The 16,726-nt window shown below is 39.9% G+C and overlaps 1 protein-coding gene across 4 annotated transcripts in view; it reads left to right on the top strand.

Annotated features, from left to right (window-relative positions):
* LOC308394589 (receptor tyrosine-protein kinase erbB-4-like) overlaps nucleotides 1-16,726 on the top strand; it is a 388,448-nt gene that overhangs the window by 142,524 nt on the left and 229,198 nt on the right. The window lies entirely within an intron of this gene.

Raw genomic sequence — 16,726 nt, 5'->3', positions numbered from 1 at the left:
ATTCATTATTAAACTTCACAATGGATTAAAGAAGGACCAAACATAGGCTAAAGTAAAAATGTGCTACTGTGGTTAGCCCTGAAAAAGTTTAAGGCTTAGTTAGCTTATGTGATTTTTGGGGTCAAGCGGCCAAACATGCCCACACTGAACTGAATGTAAACTATAGTGTACAAGGACAAGCATTTTAGTGTATGCATGTTCAGGAATTGCAGAGTGCTGTGTGCTTTGCTTTTCACATAACTGTTTGCTCAGACTCATGTTTGTTATGTGCCAGTCCCAAATGGGTTGTGCATTTGTACTCTTGGCTTTGACTGTGCTTGCTTGCTTGTGTGTGTGTGTGTGTGTGTGTGTGTCTTTTGGCAGCCGACTACTGCCTTTAGTTTCAAAAGCGTTTCATTCAGAGCCAGATAAAATCCCTCCTGCTTATACAGCAGCGATCAGACGGCGTACCATGCAGTCGTCGCTTCAGGCTAATGCACACACACTCGCTTGCTCACACACAGACAGACACAGGTGGGTTTCAGCCTCCTGATGCGTGTGTGTAGTCTGTAATATAGCTGAGGAGCTCATTACACATCAAGAGTTCTACTTTTTTTTTTTTCATTCGCATCGTCATCTCTCAAGGAAAAAAAATGTCATGGGCGTAAAAGAGAAATGCACAAATGGATCATGGTTTTTCTAGTGGCTGCCTCCTATAAAAATTTCTTTTAAAAGCATGTTTGTTTGCAGTAGGTAATTTTCCCCCTCTCTGCATTTCTACAGGAGGTAAATTTTGTAAATAATTCATGCATCTGGTACTATTAAGCCTTAAAGTTAGCAGTGTTGCTATTTTGATTGAGTGATGTGTCGCCACAGGTAGCTGTAGCTGTCTGCAAGGTCTCACCTCGTCTAATTGCAGTCACTGAACTGGACCTCTCAAGTGTGTTCTTGCCCTTCAGAGCATTTTCAATGAACTCATCTGACAAACTGGCTACAGACTGTTCCACAGTTTTGCTGAGTGTAGCTTGATTATTTTATTAGTTTGTTGCTAATCAGCTATGGTGTCTGTGCAATGGATGCAGCTTGCCAGCCACGTTCGCTACTGCTAGGGTATAACTTATCACTTCATCATCTTGTCCAAATATGGTCACTTCTGGCTCCACTCTGCTAACTTTGAGGCTTCAGAATCTGGAGTCCAGAAACAAATGGGTGTCTGTGTTTAATTCAATTCAGTATAGTGCCTGTTCACAACAACTATTGCCTCAAGGCACTGCATATTGTAGGCGACAATATTAAAAATATAAAAAACAAAAGAGAACACAAAACTACAAAAAAGAAAAAGAAAAAATCAAACGACCCCCTGTAAAGGAGCACTTGCAACAGTGGGAAGAAAAAACTACTTTTTAACAGGAAGGAATCACAACTTCCTAGAATTATTACCTTTAGGCTGCACTACTGTAATTCATTGTTAATGGGATTTTCTAAAATTGCGTCAACTAAAGTGAATGAACGGTTTCTTTGTGTCACTTTGAGATAGAAGGCTTCTAATTTTAGCAAATTGACCAAATGAAATAAATATATATTTTTAATATGCACACTGAAGGACATATTCTGGTGAAAAATGATCCAAGATTCCTTACAGTGTTACTGGAGGTTGAGGTAATGCCAGACTGGTTAGTCACCATGTTTCTAAAAAATGTTAGAGCCAAATATGAGCCAAATGTCTTTAAGACATTTCTGTAATTCAGCTAATGAATTTGTGTCATCTGGCTTCATGTATAGATAAAGCTGGGTATCATCTGCATAGCAGTGAAAAAGCTGTGCCTTCTACTGATACTGTCTAGGAGAAGCATGTATAAACAGAACTGGTCCTAGCACGGAGCCCTGTGGCACTCCATATTTAACCTGTGTGAGGTTAAATATTGAGGAGTGTGTGAGAAGGGCTGCTAATTTACATGAACAAGTTGGAGTCTCAGTTAGATATGATTCAAACCACTGCAGTATCAATTTTTTTTACATACAGTCTATGAAGAAAACATGCAAATGAAGCCATTATCTGGCTCCACAACAGCAGGGCGGATATGCTAGTAGTTTTCTCTGTGTCTTAATAAGCTGTAAGAGATTTCTCATGAGTGTTGTGTACTCTATCCAGGAAATGTGCAAGTATGTGTGTGTGTGTGTGTGTTTAGGGGCAAATTTGGAGTAGTATCCAAAGTGCTCGAGGCATGTGGCTATTTGAGTATTTTGAGTATAATTTCACCATAATGCTTATGAGCTTGAATGGGTGTGACAGTGTTTGTACACGTGTTTGACCTCAACATGAATGTTATTTTTTCCTAATTAGTTTGTTAATCATCACTTTTCGATCCCCCCCCCCCCCCCCTTTGTAAAAATGTGCACGCTAACAGAAGGTAAGCAAAGTTGTGTATGTGCAGGAGAGAAATGTCTGTGGATGTGACAGATGTGTGTGCGTGTCCGTGTATATGTGTGAGTGGCTATCAAGTAATGGCCAATGGCAGGTAGAAAGGTGATGGATTGCCTGATTAGTGGTCTGGCAGGGCTCTCCTCACAGATGGGCTGGTAGATGCGGGCATCTGGCCCTGACATGCACACACACACACACACTTTTTTCCTCAATCTCTTGCACTCTCTCCCACACACACATACACAAACACTATACGGGCACATACATTGTACATACACACATACCTGCACATGTGTACTCTATAGAGACATGAATGCACGAATAAAACTTTTTTCTCTCTTCTTCCACCATCTGTCCCTTGTCTTCTCTCCATCCCTTCCTTGTCCTCCCTCTGTCCTTCTCTCTCTCTCCCCCGCTGTGTGCTTGGGTCCCCATGCTTTGCTCGTTAGTCAGTGTAATTACCAGGGAAGGGGAACAGATTAGGGTGTTTACGCGCCAGGATGTTTACATGGGCGGACACACATGCTGCCTGTATCACCGTGCAAGGGATTAAACACGCACACACGAGCAAGGCAACAAAACACATTAGTCTATCCATGACTCTTACAAATCCAAGCATGGGCATTATCCTTAATATACGCATACACATAGGAGGAGGCAGTGCAGATATGGCATATCCCCACATCGAAAAAAGACATGCACATTGTAACAGAATATGCCTGCTGCGAGGAAAAATAAGTAGAGATGGAGCAGATGGGTTTATTATACATGTTTGCTTTTGATCCAAAGTATACATTTACCTGCCCCTCATTTGTTGTCAGTACATTTTAATTCATCAACATTTCTAATTAATCAGCATTTAGCATAAAAATCATTATTGAGATGTTCCAAGCTACACCCATGTTGTTGGGCTGGCTGATACAAGAATATGTAACCATGGAAATGTCATGCATGATCACAAAAGAGGATCTTGTGTTTTCAGGGAACAATAAGCTGAAAAAAGGGGAATTCAACTAAAATGAGTGCCTTGAAGTGTGCACTGTGCCTGAGACCGTAGGCTGCAATACAGCCTGACACTGCGGCTGCCAGCAGCGTCAACATCAATATGAACATTTGACTGAGCTTTTGTAAGTGAATTATTACAGAGGATGAGAGAAGAAAAAAATGTGTTATTATGGATATTGTGCCCGCAAAGTCAGAATATCAACATCTTTTAGAAAGCGCCAGTGATTGCAGGCTGCAAGGATTGTAGAAAGAATTCTTCTCAGTTCACTTTAGGCCTCATTGCACTGGTTGGTGACCACCCGTTTGGCAATCATAGGTTGCTAGGGAAAAATGTGTTCACAGACAAGTTGGTGAGTGGTTGCTGGAGATTGCTAGGTAAAAGTAGTTGCAAAGACGTAGACGGTGCTGCACCGAAAAACCTCCCTGCAATTGTTTTAGTTGGTAGTCGGGACCAAAGCAGGACATCTTTGTGACTGATTTCACCTAGCAACAAAAGCAACTTCCAGCAAAAAAACACCAAATGGTCAGGGAAAACACATGTTTTTCTAACAGTTCCCAACCAGTCCACAGGCCTGTGTGACTTTGTGAGGCCTAACACAGAGTAAGAAAAAAAAGAGTGAACTTAGAGCTATGATGAAGTTTTAGAAATATACATCAGGAGCCACCATTAGTTAGATAACGGAGCTTACCTTATGGCAAAAATAAAACACTAAAAATGCACCGGAGTGCAGGTCGGTTATGGGTTCTGCTTCGACCTGTAATAGCCATGTGGTTTTAATGTTGTGGCTAATGAGTTTATAATGGATCTATACGGGTAAATCTCATTACAGTCAAAGGCCAATAGTCATTATATCCATGTATTTAATATATTTATGAGTTTTCAAGAAAACTCAAAAAAGAATCATGTTATATGATGAATCAGTTGTCACTCAAAAACAGTGTATAGATATTTAGGATTGATCCTCAATTGTTCAAACAAACTGAAACTCATTGTCAAATGGGCAATAAGACCTATAATTCAAACACAACCTGGAAAAATGTTGACACTCAAATGACAGACTGAAGGTCACTTTGAAGTTTAATTACCCCCAGGCTCTGATTTACCCCTTGCACCTTACGCATCCCGTGCTCCACACCCTCCGTGATTTCCTGCACGATCACCGCTCCGTCGCCATGAAATTTAATTCCGTGTACGTATTTCCATGTCAGACCTGCAGGTGCTCGCCCGCTGAACTGAGCCAAACTGCTGACGTGACACCACGGAACCTCTTTCACCGCTGTCATGAAATTTCCCACCAGGGTTCAAGCCAACCAAGCCCCCTCCAGGCAGGGCTCATCTGATTGCGCGGGGGGATTTTGTAATGCTTATCCCAGCATTTGATGGCCCCCCTCCCCAAACTCCTTGTCTCTATCTAGCGTGATGATAATGTCATGTGTCGTATGCCTATTCAGGCTCAAAGTAATATCATTTGCAACGTTTTCCTCTCTGCCTTCAGCCCTCGCTCCATAAAGCTAATCACAGTGCTTGGCTTTGGATTGGGAAGGGCAAAGAGGGGAGAGAGGGGGCTGCTAGAGGGACGTAAGCAGGGGCTAATGGCATTTTAAGGGTGGGGAACCACTCCCATTACTTATGATAATGAAAAGCTAATGCACACACCTTCACCCTAAAGGTGGATGCGTGCACATATAGACAGATGCACAGACAGACAGACAGACAGACAGACAGACAGACAGACAGATAGATAGATAGATAGATAGATAGATAGATAGATAGATAGATAGATAGATATTTAAGCAGTTAAAGAACCATTTGGTGCCTTTGACTGTGAAATTTTTCCTCTGGGTGATACCATGCAGAGGACACTGAGACCTCATTGAGTTAATTAAACCACAGTGAAAAGATGTAAAGGAATAAAGCCTGAGACTCATCGAGTGGTGCCGCTGTAAAAATGCAATTTTCAAGTTATGAAGTTGTTTCATGCACTGAAAGGGGGTTTCATAGGAATTCAAATAAAAACCGTTAGCCAGACATCTCATAAACCGAAGAGCTTTTGGAAACTCTAAACTGGGGAGTCATTATACCCGAGGCAGGGACGAGAGCCTAATAAATGCAGTTGTGGTGTGAACGTACTTGGCCTGTTGTTGTTGATTTTTGGGGGAGGGTTTTCACTTTTTTTTGAAAGTCACCAATTAGATCTGGAGATGCGTCGCAGGTTTTCAAAGTATGAAGGGCTGTTTTGTACGACTAAACTCTTTATCTTTTTCAGATAAACTATCCCCATTCAACTCTCCATGCCGTTATTGCACGTGTAAAGCATGTGCGGTGACAGGCTTACAAGCTTATAAAAGCTTGTAAAGTTTTCTAAATCCTCCCCACATGTATTAATACACAGGCACACATCCTCCCGCCAGCTCCTTGGTTCCCCCCCGTCTGAGCCGAGTAGACAGGTTTTGTGTAAACAATGCTTCAAAAGTGGGTGAAGTGTCCAGAGAGATGAAGGAGCGCCGTGCCTCCTCTTCATCTGCCTGTCAGCGTTCTCCTCTTTGCCACATAACACATCTGTGTCGCCTACTTGTTGACTTCATATCCTCCAGCTGCAGCCCTGTTATTGTGCTGGGTGTGACCTCACAGTAGTCCACTGAGCTGGACTACTGTGAGTTTAATTAACTTTTCTTTTGGGCACTGGTTTTTAATTCCAGAATTAGCAGTTTGAGTTGCTACAATTGGAGGATTATATTGTACACGTAAAGTGTAGGAATGGGTGGAGTTAGGGGAAGAATGGCGTGGGAACAAAGGTGAATGGGTGAAGAACAGTTGATCGAGAATGGGGCTGGGAACCACATCTCGCTTTGGCATTTTGGGACCTCTGGATGGTTGCAATATTATAGGAATTCCCACTTGTAAAGCTGCCTGACAGCTGCTTATACCAAGTTTGTTTAGCCACAGTGCTGGATTGTTGTTAGATCTGATGTGCTGAGAGTTGAGAAACCAGCCATACTACTTCTTCTTCTTCAGTCTTTTTTCAGTAATACTGTCATGAACTTTTATATTTGACATTCTACCTGAGGCCTGTGGAGTCTGAGAGCTAGCTCTTAGGTTGTGTTGTAGATTCTCTAAACGTTGCATGGTTTGACCTTGAATGAATTTGATGGGACCTCCTTAGCTGATAAGATTGACAACTGTCTTGAATGTTTCCTCACTGCAGGTTAATAGACTTCAATGTGTTTGGACATGGCTTTATAACCCCTTCCCAGAATCAACGACAGCAACATTTGCTTTTTGGTTTATGATTTTCCTCCTTGGCAGTGTGTTAACACAAACCTGAATGCTCCAGACCTGCAAACTGCCAAAACGTCTGCTTCTATAGAGGTGCTTACACTTGCTAATGATCAGTAAATCAAATGCATTTGATTAGCACCACCTGGCCGCTCCTTACCCTCTTAGTTGCTATGCAAGCAGTAAGGGTGTAGTTCCTCTTTTATATGACTATATATACATATTTAAAACATGGCTGAAGTGGAACTCTAGCAGATGCTTCACTCTTTTCAGTAAAATATTGCAATAAGGACTGTGTATGGATCACAAGTATCTTGCAGTTTGTTGAGTTTGTTGTTCTATTTTTTTTTCTTTTTAGTGGTGATTTAATTTAATTAGTGGAAAACTGACAGTGTTGTGCTGCAGTTTATGCCGTGTCTGGTATATTGGACAGGTGTATGACCTGTCGGCTCCACAACAGTCACATTACTGATGAATTAAAAGTTTCCTGTTGATATCTAACAGCAACCACACCATTAACTGGACATAATCTAAAGACATTCTTGTGTCTTTAAGAGCTGGAAGAGGAATGAGAGCATAGTCTTATGATTAATACTAAAGACAAGACACTGACGCTGTGAAGCAAATTATCAAGTAGTTTCAGTGTTTTGTGTGTCTGATCTCCTGTGAATGAACATATAAAAATAACCCTCCAGTGGGTCCCTGTGATATTTATGATGCAACTATCAGGCCTCTACACTATATGTAGTAACTTACTGATTCATTATTGGTGTGTATAAGCTCACCGTTTCATCCAGATGCTTTAACTTTGAACTGAATGGCGTGAATAGTGTGCCACCACATATGCACATAGTTTTTATTTGATATTATGTGTGCTACCTTCTATATTTGATGTGATGTATGCAGCATGCATACCTGTGTATTCATGTCTGGATGGGCGGTTAAAACATGCTCTGAAGATATATGGTGTCCCACACCCACCCACCCAGTTTGTCCTCTCAAGGTCGGGAACTACGCCGTATAAAAAAAGGAAAGACTGGTCTTTACACGCTCGGCAGAACACGCCTACTCCCCATGCCCCAGTCATCCTCGCTCCCTCCCTCCTCCTCGTGACTTTTCTTTCTCCTAATTTCCGTCTTTGTATTCCTCTTCTCCATCATAATCCCCCTTCTGGTCCTCTTTATACTACTTTTCTCTCTCTGCTGTAATTAGTCTTCTGTCTTCTCTTTCAGCACCACGCTTTAGCTCTAACTGAAAAATGCTCCACCTATGCACAATTTAAACACACCATCTAGCCCATTCGTTTTAAGGCTGATCGTTAGGATACTGAGCACACTGTGCGCCAACTGTGTCGATTGTCCTGGAGCACAAGGACGGGAATCAGTGAACTGTTGACTGCTTTTTGTTACAGAAACCTATCTGCTTAATGACACTGTTGCACTATAGGGCAAAAGATGCTGTGCTTTCAAAAGTCCAAAGAATGGGCAGGTTTTACATATTATGCATGAACGTACAAAATGACTGAGTTTTTCCTGAGCTGCACAGTAGTAGTAGTAAATGGGCTGAAAGTGTAGTCCCAAAAAAAGAGTAAAATGCTGCAGCAGTAAAATTACCGTAAGTTACCATAAATCATCAGCAGGCTTTTACTGCAATTAACAAATACAAGAAAATATGTGCTTTTGATAATGCAGGACTTGACCAAAGGCACATTTTATAGTTATTTAATAACATTTTATTTATTTAAATTCAAATATTTATCTGGATTTTTAGTGTAATTTTTCTTTGGGCTATATACCCCTAACAGCACTTTGGTCAACTCCTTTGTTTTCAATGTGCAGTATAAATAAACTTGACCTTGGAAAAAGTCACAGAGGGCAAGCCTTCAAAAGGGACATAAATATTAAAAAGGAAAGGTAAAAAGGCCAAAATAATCATCATGATTATTCTGAAAAGTACTGAGATCGAGATTATTCATTTGATTTTTGTGGGAAAAATGTTTAAATACATTTTAAATCACTGTCAGGTAAACATATCACAGTGTTCACGTTCACGCCGTGCTGCATTCCTGCTAATGTACTGATCATATATTTGCATTAATGTAAAATTGATCCTCTTTGTGTACATAAATTGAGTCTCTTAGAAAAGGAAAAAACTTTGAAATGAAAATAAAAAACCTTACCAAAACGTAATAAAAACTTAAGTCTGCTTTTACCTGCCTTTTATTTAAGAAAAATCTCTGTTAATTAAAACATCTTCAGAGACAAATTGCTCCCACAAGCAGAATATAAAGTTTTTCACCCCATTCATTGTACCTGCATGACGGGTGTGAATAAAAGTAGTCAGCTGTCTTCATTCCTTTAAAACAATTTGCATGAATTACTGGTTTTGCTTCAGAAAAATAATTGCACTAGCATATAATTTTGCCCAGTGTGTTAACCATTTTCCCTGAACTTTGACGGGCTGTACAGCCTCGCTTTTAGGGACGTTGGACAATTCACGTTAGCAACGATTGCATTGTTTTTCTTTGGCTTTCTGCATTCGTCATACTGCAGTTTGTGGAGTAGTTGTGTCGCTCTGGTGCATAAGCACAACTCAACTCACTTTTTAAATTACCAGGCATTTGATTTTTGTTTCAGCGGTCTGTTAAATGTTATATGTCTGTCTTTTAATATAGGGTTACTTGTCCAGATGATATTCAGGAGACTTTAAGCTGCCGGGTTCTGGAAAGAGCTGTGATTGGAACATGCAGGCATTTGCAGTATCAGCCAATGATTTTCATCTAATTTTGGACATGATCGGCTGATACTGAACACGGATGATGTGCCAATAGAACGTAAAGCAAAATCAAATCAAGAAATCTCCTAAAAACCTGACCTGAAGTTTTCAATATCGGCTAGTCATATTCTTCTTGTTGTGTTGTTGCTTCATGGTGTAGTGGTTTACACATTAGCTTAGCAAGCAATATTTTGCTAGCTCAGTTCCAGACAGAGACGCAAATCCCCTTTGAGGTTATATCTGAATTGAATTGAATTGAATGAATGCTTTATTGGCCATATGCAGGTTGCCCCGCAGAGGAATAGGACCCCCCCTCTCCCCCTGACTTGCACACATAACAAAGACATCACATGGAAATACAGTCGGGAGATTGGCAGCGTTACAGAAAAAAACACTGAAAAAAGTACACAACAATGGGGCTAAAATCTGCCAAATCAAATATGTGGTGTTACCTGCTGAAGTGACTCTTGGTGACAAGGAATCAGCCGAAAGTAGCTTATGTTCATGTTATATATATATATATATATATATATATATATATATATATATATATATAGTATATTTCTATTTCCATTTACTTGATACTGATTGGGGACTTTAATTTTTAATTAATAATAAAATATTATTATTTTAATATTACTTAAATATCCACCTGTACAAAGACGTATGTACTACAGGACACAGATGCATATGAATCATCACCAGCATATGCTATGAAAATGTTCTGTCACTCTTTTTTTGGGAGATGTGTTTAATTTCTCCAGTTGGGTAGATAGAGAAGCTGCATGAGCTTAAATGCCTGCCAGTCACTATTAGGCATATCCCATCCTGGGAACACAATGGGCAAGTAAAGCTGGTCTGATCAGGCAACAAGAAAGTTGGCAATCATTGAGAAAAGAGTGGCACAATAGAGAGCAGACGGTTGGATAAGGTAACAAAATGAAAGATCTGTGGAGCAGGTGAGGGGATCTGTGCAGCCATGGATTGATACGTTCGCTAATCCCCGACTGTGTTGACAGGTGGGTCCAGTCAACCCTTCAGTATCTCTTTGCCAAGCGAGGCCTTCGGCCCACAGCGGACAATCCATGCCAGGCTTCAGCTCTGGGCATGGGGGCCACTTTCAAGAGAGGGAGAACAATGTTTACTGGTCAGGGCTCCCTGCAAAATGTTATTGTTTGGACATGACTCACGGGCCTTAAGGGACTTTCAAAATCTGCCACAAAGACAGCAGTAAAATTGCCCCATCCACGCATGAGTGGATATGGATCACAAGGACTTCAGCTTCTCTTAAACTCCCAAACCAAGGTTGCTGCTTAAATCTCGGCATTCCAACAGCACATATATAGAAATAAGACTCATTAATTAACTAGGATGATAATTTGGCTTTCTACTAATGAGTGAGAGTTACCACCTGGAATGCAGGCTGCCGGTTCAATGAAATTTAAGAAAACGTTTTCACAATCAGATGTTCATCATGTTTAAATAATAATAACAAAAAAAGATTATTGGTAACTCATCCATATGTTAATCCTGAAAATGCCTTCCTCACCTGTGTATGTTATTTTCTACTCCTGGAATATCTGATCATTTCAAATCTGTTGGTTCTTCCTCATCCAACTAAGAAAATTATTTCTTTATGCTTTCTGCAGCCAACACATGAAAAGACCCTGTTGTATCTCAAACATGCACAGGGTATTAACCTCAAAACTCACAAATAAATAGCAAGTGAAAATGAAATAAATCAAATCAGTGAGTAAAAAGCAAAGTTCAAACCACTAAGCTCCCAAACGAGATTTCACACAGCTTGCATTCACACACCTGGCTGACTAACTTGTGACTCAATACCACTTTAACTCTACAGCTTCTAAGGCAGCACTTCACTGCTTGATGAGATCGTATCAACAATAGCCAATCATTCTGGAGGCAATCTACGTCTAACTGCTTGTTATCTAACGTTCATGCACATTTACACTCCAATAACTGCATCAGAAGCAGCTTGGGGTTCAGTATCTTGCTCAAAGATACAGACTGGAACCACCAACCTAACGATTAATGGATGACCTGCTCACAGCTGACTGAGCCAAGCTTCCATTTGCTATTGCTATGAACCAACCTGTTACTTACTTTACCATAAACAGGGATGCACAGGGACGCAGGTGATGTCCTCCATGGCATTTTGAACTATATGCTGCAGAGCTCCTGCGAACTGCCAAAACTGCTTTTATAGAGTTCCTCAAACTTGCTGATGAAGGTGTATCTGATTAGCAGAACCTGGATGGTACCTACCCTCTACGGAAGTAGTAAGGATGTTGTTGTTTTTTATGCACTGCTTCTCTATTTTGTCTTACTTTTCATTAAATAAACAATGAAATGTTTTGTGGTTCATCTCAGGTTGTATTTGCCTCATTTTTAGACCTGCTGAGGACCACACTGCTTTTATTATGTCCTTATGGATAAAATGTTAGAATTTACTGTGATTGTACATCCTCTGTCCAGTCCAGCATTGCTGTGGTCATAATGCATCGACCCCAAAGGACTAATTGTGCATATTTCTGCAACTCAAGCAATTTCTCACAGAATGACACTAATTAGCCATAGGTAGAACTGTAATGTGGAAGCAGCGTAGGCCTTTCGCAAAACACTGTCACACTGTAACCGGGAAACTAACCCGTCTCTAAAATATCTTTTTGACCCCCCCTCCTTGTTTTTTTTTTACTGTAGCATAATGGATTTTACTGTAGTTGCATCAGTTCCCTCTGCAGAGGATTCAGGTCCCACAATGGAGATCTGTGTAGAATCATGCAAGATCCTTTCCCCTCTGATCCAAAAATCTCCTACCATGAACAGACGTGTCGCTTGCTTCCCTCCTGTGTGTTATTTTGCTGCTACAGGGATGTGTGCAAAACAAAATAGCTGATTGGACCTCCTCTCTTTCCAAAAAATCACTTTATCTTTCTGTGGGCTTAAGTGTTACTCTCAGGCAGCCACAGGGGCCTCTCTGAGTCCCTGAGTATCGCAGCCTTGCCTTGATCTTGTTTACTTAGTATTCCACTAGAGGCCCAAAATGAAGGAGAGGACCTAGAAAAGGGAGAAAAAGAGGCAGAAAAGGAAGAAGAAGAAGAGGGTGGCTTCCTCACCCCTTTGCAACCTCTCCACTCTGCTCTTCAACACTCTAAAGAACTTCCACCCTCTGGTAACTTTTCAAAGGCGCCAGTAATGGTCTTTGAAGCAGCCATCAAAAATAAGTGTTTTTTATCCTCTCCTTTTTTGTCAGGCTGAATGCTCTGAGGGGTTGGATGACTTTTTGTCTGAGCTGTATGTATGAGAGGAAGAGAGAAAGAGGGAAACATAAAGAGACCAAGGGGTCTAACAACCAGAAAGCAAGGAAGTGTTTTTTTCTCTTTCTTCTGCACCTTTAGACCTTTATCTTAGTTTCCTCCATTGTTATGATATTCTTTCTGTTCCTCTCCCTTATTTTTAAGGGGCTGTTTTGTTTTTGCAACTTGCACGAATTCTGAAAGACAGAAGCAGTATATTTTTAATTTGTTTGAGTTTCTGAGGTTCTGTGCTTTGCACTATTTTTTAGCTTTTCATTCAGTGCTCATTTGTAGATAGATAAAGAGCCCTCTCTGATGAAATTGATTGAGATAATAGACTGAAAAACAAGGTCTGACTCTGAGGAGAACTTAAACCCAACCTGTGATGAAAGTCTCTTCTTTATATTTACCATTAATGAAGCAACCGAAGCAAAATGGTCAATTTCAGGATCACTATAGTCAAAAACACACCACACACCACCGAGGTCAGTCCTTCCAAGCCAAGTCCAGTCCTTGGAAGCCAAGGGCTAGACTGGAGTGAAAATGAGTGAAATACACAGCCAATGTCCAAAGAAAAATTTGGAAGACCTTCAGAAAGCCTGGAAAACTACTGTTTAACACCACTCTCAAAAAAATGACAAGAAAGAAACAAGTATAAACAAATATGGTGTAGCTCAGTGTTGTTTTTGGCATTATTGATCTGCTCCGGGACCTTGACATGTGTGTATATGTAAAGAATAAATCAGCAGCAAGATTTAGAGCATTGGTGGACTTGCAGATGCCGAGAAATCTTAGGATGGCTAGGATACAAGGCTAGGAGCAATCTTAGAATGGATCTTAGGATGGCTAAAGAAACTTAAATATGAGGTTTTCCTATTAAATGCGTTGAGTGGTATCAGCTGATCCATCAGCAGATGTGAGCTGGTATTGAGATTAGTTGATCTGAAAGGATTTCAGATGAATGTGACTTTGTGGTCCACCCAAAGTATCACTGTGTTTAGTGTGTTTCCTGCATGTTAGATTTCTTTAACAATTCAAATACGACAGGTGCTGCTGCTATAGGTGACTATTTCTTCGAGGTAAATAGATAATTGACCAATCATAATTTAGTAGGTGGGATTAAATACTGAGAGATTTCTTTTTTAAGACAGTAGCAAGCATGAAGTTAAATGGTAATGTAATCTGATTTTCTAAAAATTGTTTTGTTTTCAAGCACCTTTCTCTGAAATGCGGTTTCTCTTTATATGCGGGATGCAGCTTGAAGACAGTCACACTGTTTATAGTGTAATTAGCTTCTGTCTTAGTAAATCACAAGCCAATTTGAAGCAGCTTTCAAACTGCATCAATCTGCGTGTCAATCCTCGTGTCCTAAATCTGGTCTTCAATATCTGGCATGTCCCTCTTGGCTGCCTCAAAGGGAGTGATGCATTTTACATGGCTGGCTACAGAAACGGCATGGTTTTTAGAAAGAACAGAAGCAGAGTTGGGTAGCTGAGCATAGCAGATGAGCACCATCAGCAGAAAATGTTACTTCTTTAACATCAAATCCAAGAAAGCACCACAGCAGCAAACTCCACCTAAGATCTCATCAAAATCAAATATCCATTTGACAGTTAGAGGAAAACACAGCTTTTCTTTCCGTCTCTCTGTTTTTACTCTCCAAAGGTCATAGAGTGAAAGTCTGTGTAACTGTCTCGGAAATGTTTTTGGTATCAGTTGCAGCTCACCCTCAGCTCACCCGGCTGCACATCAGTGTTTGAGTCCACAGCAAGGTTTGGATGATGCTTCACTGGGTGGGTGACTTCTAATAGGATTGCCTGTGCGTTTGCTTCCTGTGTGTGATTTCTGTGGAATAGAATTGCTTTTTTACAGCACTTGAGTGGATATGTCCTGAAGATTTGCTCTTTTGTAACAATGGCTGTTGTGCTTTTGCTATCAATTAAATCCTGAAAGAAAACTGCCCTCTTGCTCCACTACAAATTACTGTTGGTCTCAAAATTGTGACTCTAGCTGAGCGACTTTATTGGATTTTTTAGCACTCAAATATCTGCCACTATTATCTCCTGTGATATTATATCATTGGTCAGCTCAATCCCTTGTGGTTCAGCAAAATCAACCTAAGCTTGAATCATCAGTTTGTGATTACAACACCACCAAACCACTCTCGTTTTCCTGCGTCATCATAGTGTGTAAAAGTTTGGAATTAAGAATTGTGGAAGTTATTAAATGTTGTCTTGCCAACTGTGGCACCAGAGCAGAAAATGCTCATGAAGGTCATTCTGGAAAGGAATTACAAACTAGTGTATCTGCTTATTTCAGTGCTTCAAAAGTTGGGTTGGGATAAAATTTTTAATGACACATAAAGGTTTTACACAAATAAGCCAGGATTTGATTGGTAAAGTTGTGTAACATTGCAATCTATGCAGATAATCTTTCTAATAATTTTTTGGCCAAGAAATGGTACAAAACAAACATACTGATTCTCAATAAGCAAATACAAGATTTTTGAATTCCTCTGGTTTCTAGTTGTAGTCCAGGTACTGCTCAGACATGAGCATGGTGGCCAAAATTAATCTTAAATTAACTGGCTGATATCTGAGGAGTATTCAGATTTAAATAGATATCGTCTACCTACACCTAAAGACCGTATGTGAGGAGTCGACATAGCTACCGTGATGATTTGCAAAGCCAGTTATTTGCATTGGAGCCAGTGCCATTTTTTTTTGTTGAGCTTATGAGCTTATGCCATCAAGGCATCAGTCTGTCCACAGTTCATAAGAATTGCTGCACTGTTTGCCAGAATTTACTTAAAGTTGATGACTGATTTCCTAACGGGTCTGCATCCAAGCTGTGCTCAAGATCAAGGTCAAATTCACGTTGATGGTTTTATGGGTACCTTTCTGTTTTCACAAAAACCGCTGCTCCTCCTAAAACACTGGTTGGATTTTTGTGAAATTAGATTCATTTGTTCTGGGTATGACTGTTTCTGAACATTCTTGACTCAAATAAAACACATAACTTTCTTTCTGGGCGTCTGAATCATGATGGATTGTGAGCTGTTTGAGCTACATCAACATTTTGCTGACCATACTTGGATACGAGGGTGGAGCGCTAGTTTATCAGCTAATGCTATCTAGCCTAGGTAGCAAACTAAAACAGAATCTTCTTAGATGTGATGTTACTTTTCAGATAATTAAATTGGCAAAAACACTATAAACACAGTTAAGAGGTCTACTTAATGACTTGAATTAGCATAGCTAAAACATAGCTATAGCTACCTATGCTAACATCTGTCTTTCAGTCAAAATGGCCACACTCCTAGCTTAAAATCTTGCTAAATTTTAAACAATTCACAGACCCTACACAGGTTGATGTAGTAAATTAGCCATAGAGACCAAATTTGCTTGTATCCCAGGCTGTAAACATTTATTCTTTATGCTGTAAAGTACCTCAAGTGGCCATTCCAGGAACTGAATTCTTTGGTCATTTAATGTTAGCTTCATTTTCAGCTCTTAGGTTGCCAATTGGACACAATATTGCATATCACCTTGAGATTTTAAATTTTCTAATGTTAGCTGACACATTCCAAAGTGGACAACATTTTACTTAAACTGTCCTCAAAAGTTCAAACAAAAAGAAATTATTAAAAATTCATAAAGCCATTTTTTTATATTTATCATTTTTAGTAAGGGCAGTAAAATCGACCCTTTCTCTGGTAGTATTTATGTTTTTTGTGTATTTTTTTATGCAGTAAAGTGGGAAAATGTTATTTCCAGAGTCAGTTTTTCAGCTTGTATTATTGTTTTGCTTTTTTTAAAGAGTCAGTATGCTGACCTTATCTACATGTATTTTATGTATCTACTTGTATTTTCTAATTATTCCATTTAAGCTATTTTCAATAACCTTGCAGCTCTGCATCAATGATCTTCTAAGGTAACTGATTTTTCA

The sequence above is a fragment of the Rhamphochromis sp. 'chilingali' genome (assembly GCF_963969265.1).
Source record: "Rhamphochromis sp. 'chilingali' genome assembly, chromosome: 3".
Taxonomy (NCBI): domain Eukaryota; kingdom Metazoa; phylum Chordata; class Actinopteri; order Cichliformes; family Cichlidae; genus Rhamphochromis; species Rhamphochromis sp. 'chilingali'.
This window is presented reverse-complemented; position numbering and strand designations above follow the sequence as displayed.